This window comes from Mobula birostris, chromosome 24, assembly GCF_030028105.1.
Source record: "Mobula birostris isolate sMobBir1 chromosome 24, sMobBir1.hap1, whole genome shotgun sequence".
NCBI lineage: Eukaryota > Metazoa > Chordata > Chondrichthyes > Myliobatiformes > Myliobatidae > Mobula > Mobula birostris.
This window is the reverse complement of record NC_092393.1, coordinates 47,590,431-47,603,611: the sequence shown is the minus strand read 5'-3', so window position 1 is coordinate 47,603,611 and position 13,181 is coordinate 47,590,431.

Sequence of the window (13,181 nt, the reverse complement as noted above, 5' to 3'; positions counted from 1 at the left end):
TAAAACACAAGTAAATTTTCTGAAGTTTAGAAACAAGCACAGGATCACTGTGCTTCTGCACTGGATCGAAATAAGCAGCAGGAAAATGTAAAGTCAGTCAGTTCCATCCCAGGCACTAGTCTTCCCCGTAACCAGGACATCTTCAAGAAGCGATGCCTCAAAAAGGTGGAATCTGTCATTAAGGACCCCCATCACCCAGGTCATGCTTTGTTCTCATTGCTACCATCAGGGAGGAGGTACAGGAGCTTGAAGACACACACTCAACAATTTAGGAATTGCTTCTTCCCTTCTGCCATCAGATTTCTGAATGGACATTGAAACTATGAACACTACCTCACTGTTTTTTTAAAAATTTTTGCATGACTTATTTAATTTAACTTTTTAAATATGTATATAAATATATTTCTTCCTGTATTTTACAGTTTCTATTATTATGTATTGCAATGTACTGCTGCCGCATAACAACAAATTTCACAACATAAACCAGTGTTATTAAACCTGATTCTGATTCTGAACAAGAGTCCACTGATACTTCAGCTCAATCACACACTCCATTCAAACAAGAATGAGGGGGGAAATCACACTAAAGCCTATTGAATGTTGATATGTCTAGATGGAGTGGATGTGGAGCAGACGTTTCCTTTCGTGGGGGAGTCTAAGACCAGAGGGCACAGCCACAGAATAGAAGGACATCCCTTTCGAACAGCTATGAGGAGGAATTTCATTAGACAGAAGGTGGTCAACCTGTGGAATTCATTGCCACAGACGGCTGTGGAGGCCACGTCATTGGTATACGTAGTTAAAGAGGAGATTAATAAGTTCTTGATTAGTAAGCATCAAAGGTTACCGGGAGAAGGCAGGAGAATGGGGTTGGGATGGATAATAAAACGGTCATGATATAATGCGGAGGAAGCCAGCGGAATGACCTGGTTCTGTTCCTATCTCTTTTGGTCTTACAGAGGGTTACCTAAACGATATGGCAGTTGCATTTTCCAAGTCCTTCCTGTGCTGCACCTCCCAGAGCACTTTCTGTACAGTACTACTATTAGTATCTCCTGACACCTCCTCCCTAGAGTAGACCTTTTGCATCTGCTGATACTTTCCATGTACACCATAGCCGCTTATGTTACTGAATGTAAGTGGATCACAAAATGAATTTAATGTGTTCCAAACTGAAATCCTCATTTTACTCTGCATATAAATTACAATAACATATTTAGAGTCATAGGGAGATGCACCATGGTCAACAGGCCCTTCGGGCCACTGAGACTGTGCTGATCAGCAACTTCCCATTTTTACACTAATCGAATGCTAACCAATTCTTGCCACGTTCCCACCAGCACCTCCCCAGACCTTACCTCTCTTACTAGGGACAATTGACAGTGGCCATTTCCTGCAAGAAATTGAGGAAAAATTGAGTCACCTGCAACTGTACTTACTAAAAACATATAAAATCATGAAAGGGATAGATAAGGTAGAGGCAGGAAAGTTGTTTCCACCTGTAGGTAAGACTAGAACTAGGGGACATAGCTTCAAGTTTCAGGGGAGTAGATTTAGGACGGAGATGAAGAAGAAATGCTTTTCCCATAGAGTAGTGAATCTGTTGAATTCTCTGTTCAATGAAACAGTGGAGGCTACATCAGTAAATATATTTAAGACAAGGTTGGATAGATTTTTGTATCGTTGAGTAAATTAAGGGTAATGGGGAAAAGGCAGGTAGGTGGAGGTGAGTCCGTGTTATTATTGAATGGCGGAGCAGGCTTAATGGGCCAGATGGCCTACTCCTGCTCCTATTTCTCATGTTCTTATTTCACCAAAGAACCCACATATCTTTTGAATGTGGGAGAAATCGGAACACCCAAAGGAAACCAACGTGGTCACAAGAACACATTCAAACTTCACACGGGTAGCATTGCAGGTCATATTTGAACCTGGGTCACTGGAGCTGTCAGGCAGCAATTCTTCTAGCTGCACCATTCTGCCATTTTTACATTTTATTTTCATTCACTGAAAAATAAAACACTGTCATGAAATGTTGCCATAGAAAGGAGCATCCATCATCAGAGATCCTCACTACCCAGGCCATGCTCTTTTCTTGCTACCGTCAGGTAGAAGGTACAAGAGCCTCAGGATTTGCACCACCAGGTTCAAGAACAGTTACTACCCCTCAACCATCAGGCTCTTGAACAAAAGGGGATAACTACACAAACTTGCCCATCCATTCAAATGTTCCCACAACCAATTATCTCACTTTATCTTGTTATTTCATGTTCTTGCTATTTGATATTTATTTATAGTTGCACTTACACAGTTTGTTGTCTTCTGCACTCTACTTGATTTTTCATTGATTCTGTTATATTTACTATTCTATAGATTTGTTGAGCATGCCTGTAGCAAAGTGAATCTCAGGGGTGTATATGGTGTCAGACAGTATATGTACTCTGATAATAAAATTTTCTTGAACTTTTACTTTACTTTGAACTTTGAACTATTTAGTTAAACAAAAAATTTTCTCATTGTGTTAAAATTACTTCCCCAAATAGCAATACCTTAATGTCCATGGGACATGAACCATCCCATTGAGGAAGGAGTGGAGGCTGCCCACGAGGGGAAGAAGCTGAATGTCCTTCTATTCTGACTGTGGAGATAGGAATCCAGGGCTTTGTTGGTGCATCAATGACAAGGTTACTTCAGGATATGGCAGTGACTGGAGCAAGGCTCAGGAGGGCCACCAGAGAGTTGTCTGAAGAGGTAGAAAAGGGTAGCTTCTGGATGCGGCTGAGCAGGAAGGTCAGATATTGGGGGACTGACTAACCCCACTGAAAGCTGCAAGGGTTAGCAGGGAGATGTTCTTGCCACTACACTGCCACCAGAAGATGTATCAGGGCTAAGGGACCGAACCATCAGTAGGCAGTGGTAAACACAAAATACTCTGCAGATGCTGGGGTCAAAGCAACACGCACAACAGGTCGGCAGGTCGTGCAGCATCCGTGGAAAGGAACAGTCAACGTTTCAGGCTGAGACCCTTCATCAGGACTGAAGAGGGAGGGGGCAGGGGCCCTATAAAGAAGGTGAGGGGAGGGTGGGAAGGAGAAGGTTGGTAGGTGCCAGGTGAAAAACCAGTAAGGATATGTCCTACTGATTGGGCTATGTCTATACATGGCCTCCTCTACAGCCATGATGAGGCCAAACTCAGGTTGGAGGAGCAACACCTCATATACCGTCAGGGTAGACCCCAGCCCCTTGGCATGAACATTGAATTCTCCAACTTCCGGTAATTACCTCCCCCTCCCTTCCCCCATGCCAGTTTCACTCTGCCCCCTCCCCCAGCTGCCTATCACCTCCCTCATGGTTCCGCCTCCTTCTACTACCCATTGTGCTTTCCCCTATTCCTTCTTCACCTTTCCTGCTTATCCCCTCCCTGCTTCCCCTCCCCTACCCCTTTATCTTTCCCCTTACTGGTTTTTCTCCTGGCACCTACCAGCCTTCTCCTTCCCACCCTCCCTCACCTTCTTTATAGGGCCCTTGCCACCCCCCCCCCTTCAATCCTGACGAAGGGTCTTGGCCCGAAACGTTGACTGTTCGTTTCCACGGATACTGCCCATTCTGCTGAGTTCCAATGAGTGGTGGTCCCTGGCTGATGATCCTGCAGATGGAGGTGCAGCAGACAGCAATGCCAAGAAGGAAACACCTTTCTGTAAACCTCACAGTTAAGCATATTTGCTTTCCAATCAAAAAAAATGAAGTAATGGGAAGCTAATAATAGGATTGTAGGGTTGCTATGTTATTTAGTTTCATTCTGCACTTAATAACTTTTGGCAATATACCCATGTGTTACATTATCTCCAATATTATCACTCATTTACTTTACAGAACTGCTTCAAGAAAATAAAACATTGTCTGATTGTGTTATATTTGATTACATTAAATGAAAGCATATAAATGATTTATAGAAGAGCAAACTCAATATTACAATCATAGTAATGGTAATCAATATAACATAAAGTTACTTTGTGACACTCTCAGTCTCTGCACATTGTGCGATTAAATGTCCAACCCAGAGATCTTTGTCCAATTTTTTCCAACACAAGTTGTATTACAACAATAGTTTGGTAAAATAAATTCAGTACTAACATCCATAAAAGCTTATGAAATTATGGACCTTAGCCATTAAATTCCCAATAAGTGTGGTAGGAAAAGTTAGGTCTTGTCAATTCAGATGCAAGTGATAAAAATCTTAATTATTTTTGGGAAACCCGTCCAACCCAGAAAATATTAATTTACAGTGCAGATTTTGTAATTTCCAACTCCTTTGCAATTTTATTATTTCTGGATATTTACAAAACAGTGTTCTTTAACATTTGCCATGTTTTTTCTTTTTGCTTGCCTTTATCTTTCATTTTTCTTTTAGCACATGGTTTCTACATTAAATTAGATATTCTGATTTATATTTCCGGGTTTAACCACCATCTGACACAACAATTAATCTTAAGTCTGATTGATTAAAGAGAAATTTTGCTCATGAATGTGGCAATGTGCTGTGGAATGTACATATTGCAAGTTCCTCAATGTGTTTTCTGTTTTTGCATGGAAGACTTGCATGGAAGACTCGCACGTCAATTTGTATGATGGCAATGCACTGTTAGTTTACAATAATCTTTTATTTCAAAGCAATTTCTATTTCCCACCAGTAGAGTCTTTTGAAATAACACAGTACTTAATTTTGTTACGGTTGTTGCCTTTTGTTGAAGTAGAAGGATGTGAATTAACGTGCAAAATTGGTGATTATTCTTGAACTAGCATTTTTAGTTCCATTGAAACTAATGGGGTTGAACAATTTTGTTGTGTTGATGTTAAAAAAATCAAGCCACCTCTGCTTTGATTGTTGTCTCAACTCCACATTCTTGCCTGATACCTATAACCATACACGCAGGTTCCCCCCCCCCCCAAAATTGAGGAATCAAGAACTTAAGGGCACAGGTTTAAGGCCCCTTTTCAGCTTTCACACAAAGCATAGTCTGTACATGGAATGAACTGCCAGAGGAAGTAGTTGAGCCAGCTACATTAGCAATATTTTTAAAAACTCTAGGGAAGGTACATGGATATGGGTCAAAAACAGGCAAAAGGGCCTAGCTCTGATGTGCATCTTGGTTGACATGGATGAGTTTGGTCAAAGGGCCTGTTTACATGCTGTAGAACTCTACAACTTCATGCCTTGAGGTCTGACATTTAACATCCTTAATGACTCAGCACTCACAGCTCTACAGAATAGGGAATTCTAAAGATTTTGGGTCAGAGAAGAAATCCCTCTTCAGCCAAGCCTTAAATTACCTTCCCTGACTTTGAATGAAAACTGTCAGAATTAGGTAAAATTCATACCACATCTAAGAAGTTAAGAAATTATCACTTCACCTGTGACTCTGCTAGTTTCACCTACTGTGTTCCATGCCCCCAATGTGGCGTGATCTACATTAGTGAGACCTTTGGTAAATTGGGGGCCGCTTCATCGAGCTCTTCTTCTCCATCCATTAAAAGCGGAACTTCCCGGTGACAAAACATTTTAATTCATATCCCCATTCCCATTCTGACCAGTTGGTCCATGGCCTTCTCTATGTCATGATGAGGCCACACCCTCCGCATGGAGGAGTAATACCTTATATTCCATCTGGGTAGCTTCTAACTTGCTGGCATGAATATTGATTTCTCCTTCCAATAAAAAAAAATTCTTCCTTCTCCTCTCTTCTTCTTTTCCACACTCTGGCCTCCTGTCACCCTAGGACACATTCTCCTGTTGTCTGCTCTCCTCTCCAGCCTTTTACATTTCTCGCCTACCTGGCTACGCCTATCACCTTCTTCTTCCCCTCCTCCCAACTCTTTACTGTGGCATCTTCCCCCTTTCTTTCCAGTCCGGATGAAGAGCCATTGTCCGAAATGTCAACTGTTTATTAATTTCCATAGATGCTATCTGACTTGCTGAGTTCCTCCAGCAAATTTCTGTGTGTGGCTTTGGATTTCCAACATCCTCAGAATTTCTCGTAACTATGATTGGTGTTGTCTAATCTGTATTTATATTAACATCTGACACAATCATGTCTTGAATGTTAATCGGTACTTATAGTCTCATGCCTTAGTATTATCTAGATTATTCTATCAAGAAGATCGCATGCACTATGCCATATCGAAAGTAGATTTCCAGTAGAGTCTTGGTCCGAAACATCGACTGTTTACTCTTTTCCATAGAAGATGCTTGGCCTGCTGAGTTCCTCCAGCATTTTGTGAGTGTTGCAGTGGATTTAAAGAGCTAAAATATTTCATAAATATTTTCAGATCTCTCTAGCTTAAATTATTTTGTTCTTGTATTCTAAACAAACAGAAATTACTCAATGTTTTAAGTTTATACAGTATTTCACAATATTAAATGCAATAATACTTATCCTCCTCTATTTTACATATCCTAATCCTTATTTCTTTTTCTTGCATTAACTAGTTTTTTTTGTATAGAGTTGTCTCGCAAATCATCCCTATATGGTAGCACTAAACATATTATTTAGTCCTGTCAGTGTGGTCAACCTCCCCTCTTGTCATTCAAACTACAGGAGTGAACAGAAAGAATTTTGGAGGCAGAGTTATCACACGGATGTCACTCCATTGCATGTAAAGGATGAATTTCTATACAAGTATTGTAAATGTTAAACAGCTCATAAGTGAAAGCTCCTGTAACTAGCTATTCCGATATCTGTGTAGACTCCCTCCATCAATGTCGAAAAACAATCTTACTTTCCTGTTCAGTCAAAATAATTCATACTTACCTGACTTGTGGGCACCTAGTGAAACAGTTTATAAATTTAATCAGTCACATTTTGTCAGGTAATGTAACTTTAAAATTTACTACTTTTTATTACATCACAATTGGCAGCAAATGTTGCAAAAATGTCAGAGAAGGTGGTTTTTATAATGACATTAATTTGACCACAGGGGAATGAGCTATTAAAACATTATTGGCTTATTAACGGGAAATGCGCAATCCATCAGTTTAACAACCGTGTTTGCTGTATGGAGCTATTTATGATGCATTGTCAATGTGGATGTGTGTGGGGGTGTTGGGGTGGGGAACAGAGCTTTAAAGAATTCCATAAAGTTGGCTGGCTAACATAATTCAGAATGCACATTGAACAGGGCTGTCTGCTGCATACATTCATTACTTTCTGATTTCACATGAACAATATTTCATGCCAGACATGGCATGAAGTCAACAATTAATAAAGTGTTGCCTTAGAGCAAAAACCACTGTTTAATGATGGGCCACACAGAAAGTGAAGTTACACTTTGATGACTAACTCCGGCTAACTAGCTCAAAATTAGAATCATAATCAGAATCAAGATGGGGTTTACTATCACTGATATATGTCATGAAATTTGTTTCTTGCTGGCAGCAGTACAATATAGATTATAATTAGAAATATATAAATATATAAATAAATAGTGCAAAAAGAGAGCAAAATGGTCAGATAGTGTTCATGTTTCATTGCCTGTTCAGATATCAGATGGTAGAAGGGAAGAAGCTGTTCCTAAAATATTGAGTGTGTGCCTTCAGGTTCCTGTATCTCCTCTCTGGTGGTGATAATGAGAAGAGGGTATGTCCTGAGTGGTGGGGTTCATTAGTGATGGATGTCACATTTTTGAGGCATTGCCTTTTGAAGATGTCGAGGGTGGTGGGGAGGCTAGTGACAATGATCCAGCTGGCTGAGTTTACAGCCCTCTGCAGCTTTTTCCAATCTGTGACACCTCCATACCAGACGGTGATGCAACCAGTTAGAATGCTCTCCACGGTACATCTGCAGGAATATGCTAAAGTCGGTGACATACCAAGCCTCTTTAAACTCCTAATTAGATATTGCATGTTTGGATTCAGGGGCCATGCATCATCTACAAAACTGGCCTGAGTCCAAGCAGCACCCAAGCATAGTGATACGTTAGCTTTCCTGATGTACTGTTTGTCCTGCAACCCTAGAGTTTCATGAGCACTTTTGGAGTTGGTGTGAGCCTGAACTGCTTAAGATTGTTGTTGCAAATGCCAACTTAGCTGAAGAGTTTGAAAAAGCCATTGAAAACTTTACGTCTAATTCTGCACCAATATTAACTCAAATTGTTATTCCTCCTTTCTCATTATAAGATTGTCCTAACCTGTGTCTCCAGGACACCTGTCTATCAGTACATGTTGAATATTGATTGGCATCAGAAACAATGTGTTCAACATGTATTGATGGATAAGTGGTCCTAAAAAGAAAATATACTGACGTAGTAGAACAATAACATAACAAAACAACACCACATTATCTGGACTACAGAAGATCTGGAGCCGCCACTATACTCCCTTCATTGTGCCCTGTTTCTGACAACTAGGTCTGGCAAGTCCAGCCATTGATTTGACATGTCTCACAAACTGAAGTCATTGCTTAGTGTAAGGAACTGTGGGAGTTTGATTTGGTTTGAAGTGTATCACGTTTGAAATAAGGTGGATGGCCATGGGTCAAATAAGACTATTTTACATGGACTGAACAAGTTCTCTGTGCTAATCTGAACCATAATATTAACATAGAACAGGGAACATATATTCATCACAATACAGGGCCTTCAGCCCACAATGTTACACCAACCTGATAACCTAATCCACGATCAAGCTAATTCTTCCCTCTGACATAACCCATAAGTCTTCATTTATTTCTCATCAATGTGCCAATCTAAGAGTCTCTTAAATATCCTGAATGTATCAACCTCTACCACAACCCCTGAATGGCAGTACTGGCACTTAACACTAGGTGTAAAAGAAAAGTTCAAAGTTCGAAGTAAACTTTATTATCAGAGTACGTACGTACGTGTGGCCACATACAACCCTGAGATTCATTTCCCTGGAGGCATAATCAGCAAGTCTACAGAATAGTAACTATAAACAGGATCAATGAAAGAGCAAGTAAAGCATAGAAGACAACAAACTGCTCAAATGCAAATATAAATAAATAGCAATAAATAGCAAGAGCATGAAATAACAAGATAAAGAGTCCTTAAAGTGAGAGCATTTTTTTGTGGGAACATCTCAATAGATGAGTGTAGTTATCCTCTTTTGTTCAAGAGCCTGATGGCTGAGGGGTAGTAACTGTTTTTGAACGTGGTGGTGTGAGTCCTGAGGCTCTTGTACCTTCTACCTGATGGCAACAGTGAGAAAAGAGCATGGTGTGGGTATTGAGGATCTTTGATGGTGGATACTGCATTCCTATGACAGTGTTTCATGTAGATGTGCTCAATGGTTGGGAGGGATTTACCTGTGATGGACTTGGCAGTACCTACTACCATTTTCCATTCAAAGGCATTGGTGTTGTGCCTCTGACAAATCTCCTAACCTTTCTGCCACTCACCTTAAGAGAACACTGCTAACACGCAGTAATAATTACTAAAAAGGTGATAAAGAAGAAAGGCAACATGGAGCATATTACTAAATGAGGTCTCCTTCAGTTAAAAACCTGATCAGGTCATCACTTATAAAGGTTGGAATGTCCAATTTGTAGCCCTCTCACTAACTGTTGTTAACTTTACTTATTATTAATGTTGTTGGAGTCTGAGAGGAGGTGAATTTATGGAATAGCAATGTTACAGGTCCTTAGAGTTGGATTTATTTGCTTGCCCTGTGGTATCCTTCAGCAGCTGCACTAAAATGCTTGCTGCGCCACTAATTGCTTCTATTCTTCATTCTGAGTCACATTTTGTTTCTGCAGATAATGTAATTTATCTTTTATCCATCAGAGGCAGATTCAAGTATGAGTGAAAACAAATAATATTTTCAATTTATTTTGGAATTAATAGGGCAATTACTCTCAATGTTGAACCTGAGAAATTGAACATTGACCCACATTAAACTCCTGGGAAATGAGAGGCAAGGATTTTCCATGTGAACTTGTTTTCTTACAGGATGTCTGCAATGTTTTATTCCTTGCCAAACACACAGGCTTTCTTTTACTCAAGGTGTTTGTCTAATCAAGGGTTTGATGAATGCCTTTTTTTCCCCTCTACTGGAGCCATCAACCTTCTCTTTAATTCTGCAAGTAGACCTCAAATAACCTGGCGCCCCATTAATGAAGTGCCCTTCAGCTAAGTAAGTAGCCCCTCCTAGACCTAACTTCAAACAAGCAGAATGTTATCTATTCTCTTGTCACCTCAAGGACTCCTGGACGTGCCTCTCATTCCAAGTACACAATGGCCCTCGCCACTTTCACACGCTATTCAAGCACACTGGGGGGAACAGTGGCTGCATCTTCTACCTGAAGTGCCTTAGTTAGAGATTCAATTTAGTGGCCTCAGTGAAGAGAGAAAGAGAGAGAAATATAAAGTGGTGCTCGAAATGACTTAATGTTTTACTTCTCTGGATAAAAGCCATCCCTGCAACAATTCCTCCAGCTGTAGCTAGACAGAACATTTGCCGAGCTTGTGGTGTGTAACTGAGCTCACCGATTATTCTAGTTTGATGATACGCAGTGTTATAATGCCCAGTAGCCTGTGAAAACTATTGAAGCACCTTTCTTTCACACATAATTTCAGTATGTACTGTACTCATTTCAATGACCTGGAAATCAATTTAAGTATATCTATCTTTCAGATGAGATGTTAAATGGACTCCCAAATCCCCAAGTGCTTTCTCAGGTGGACACAAAAGATGTTCTGGAACTACTTTAAAGATGAATTCCTTTCCATATTCTGATCAATATTTATCCCTCAATGCCTATCATGAAAACTATCCATGAACAAACACTGACAAAGAATCATTGTGCAAAAGAAGACAAATCATGCAATTTTTAAAAAGTAAATAAATAGTACTGAGAATCAGGTTGACAGTGCTGTTCAGAAGGCATATGGTGTGTTGGCCTTCATCAACCGTGGGATTGAGGTCAAGAGCCGTGAGGTAATGTTACAGCTATATAAGACCTTAGTTAGACCCCACTTGGAGTATTGTGTTCACCTGGTCACCTCACTACAGGAAGGATGTGGATACTACAGAGAGAGTGCAGAGCAGATTTAGAAGGATGCTGCCTGAATTGGAGGGCGTACTTTATGAGAATTGATTGAGTGAATGTGGCCTTTTCTCCTTGGAGTGACAGAGGATGAGAAGTGACCTGATAGACGTGTATAAAGTGATTAGATTAGATTAGATTATGAAGACACGCAGTCCTCTTTTATTGTCACTTAGTAATGCATGCATTAAGAAATGATACAATATTCCTCCAGTGTGATATCACAGAAAAACAGGACAGACCAAGGCTGAAAAACTAACAAAAACCACATAATTATAACATATCATTACAACAGTGAAACAATACCATAACTTGAGTTCAAAGTCTTTCGAAAGTCCCACATCTCACGCAGACGGGAGAAGGAAGAAAACTCTCCCTGCCATGCCCGACAACAGTCCGACTCTGAGCTGTCCGAAAACTTCGAGCTCCGATCAACCCTCCAACACTGAGTACCGAGCACCATCTCTATCCGAACGCTTCGACCTCAGCCTCAGTCGCCAGCAGCAGGCAAAACCGAGGATTTTGGGGCCTCCCCTCCGGAGATTCTCGATCACACAGTAACAGCAGCAGCGAACCGGCGTTTCAGAAATTTCTCCAGATGTTCCTCTGTGCTTTCACGTCTGTCTCCATCAAATCAGAATTGTCCACGGCCCCTATTTAACAGATACGGTATCATTCCACCGGAGCATTGATTATGTGGATAGCCAGAGGCTTTCTCCCAGGGCTGAAATGGCTAACATGAGGGGGTATAGTTGTAAGGTGCTTGGAAATAGGTACCGAGGGGATGTTAGGGGTAAGTTTTTCACACAGAGAGTGGTGGGCGCTCAAGAAAAAATAGAGGGCTATGTGCTAGGTAAATCCTACGCAGTTTCTATAGTAGATTACATGGTCGACAAAACATTGTGCTATGGATGTCTATGTTCTATGTTCTATGTTGAGAACATGAGTTGCAGAGTCCTTGAAAATGAGTCTGTAGGTTGTGGAGTCAGTTTCAGTGTTGTGGAGATCTGGTTTAGAAGCCTGATGAATGAAGGGTAATAACTGTTCCTGAACCTGGTGGCATGGAACCTAAGGCTCTGTAACTCCTGCCCGATAGCAGTAGCAAGGATACAGCATGGCCTGGATTGTGAGGGTCCTTGATGACGGATTTTGCTTTCTTCAGGCAGTATTTGATAAGGTCCCTCATGGTAGGTTAACACAGAAGATAAAGATGCATGGGATCAAATATTAATTGCAATTTTGGATTTAGAACTGGTTTGCCCATAGAAGACAGAGAATTGGGGTGGAATGCAAATATTGTCTGGAGGTCTATGACCAGTGCTGTTCTGCAAGCAGTGACATACAGATAATAGCATTTAGAACACTCAGCTCAATCATAGACATAGAGTAACACGTATACAATACTGGAGGAACTTAGCAGGTCAGGCAGCATCTATGGAAAGGAATAGACAGCCAATGTTCGGGCTGACCATCTGTTCATTCCCATAGATGCTGCCTGACCTGCTGAGTTCCTCCAGCATTTTGCGTGTGTTGCACAACATATTGAACCTTGAAAAGGATGGGCTACAGTGGCAGAAGACCATGAACATACACTCAGTGGCTTCTTTATTAGGTACCTGAGTGTATAACATAACGTTTCGACATTTCCCAAAACAAACCGTGGACATTTTACAAATACAGATTTTTTTTTCTTCAGTAGGTGTATCTTAGATTCTTAGAATCTTCTAAAGGAATCTAATGAAAGAGAAACAACAGGGGAGTTGTACTAACTGAATTTCTCCTTGAAGGAACTGTTAGACACATGCTGAAATGAGTTACCCACTGCAGCGCTGGGTTATTCTAGAATGCAATATTGGTTAAAGATTTGAAGAAATCCTACTTAAATGTAAATTAAAATTTATGGCTAATATAGTTTTTCCTGTCCCAATGCCCATTAACTTTCTGTAATCTAATGCTCAATTTAGTATTAATTATTCATGATGTGCAGTCTTTATTTGCATGCATTCCAATGGAAGGATTTGGGCTTGATACTGCCACATTTCAAGTAAAAGGACCTTGTGTGTCTGAAACTCTGTCAAAAAGGGGTATGGAGGTGGCAGGACATTACCTTCAAAACATCTC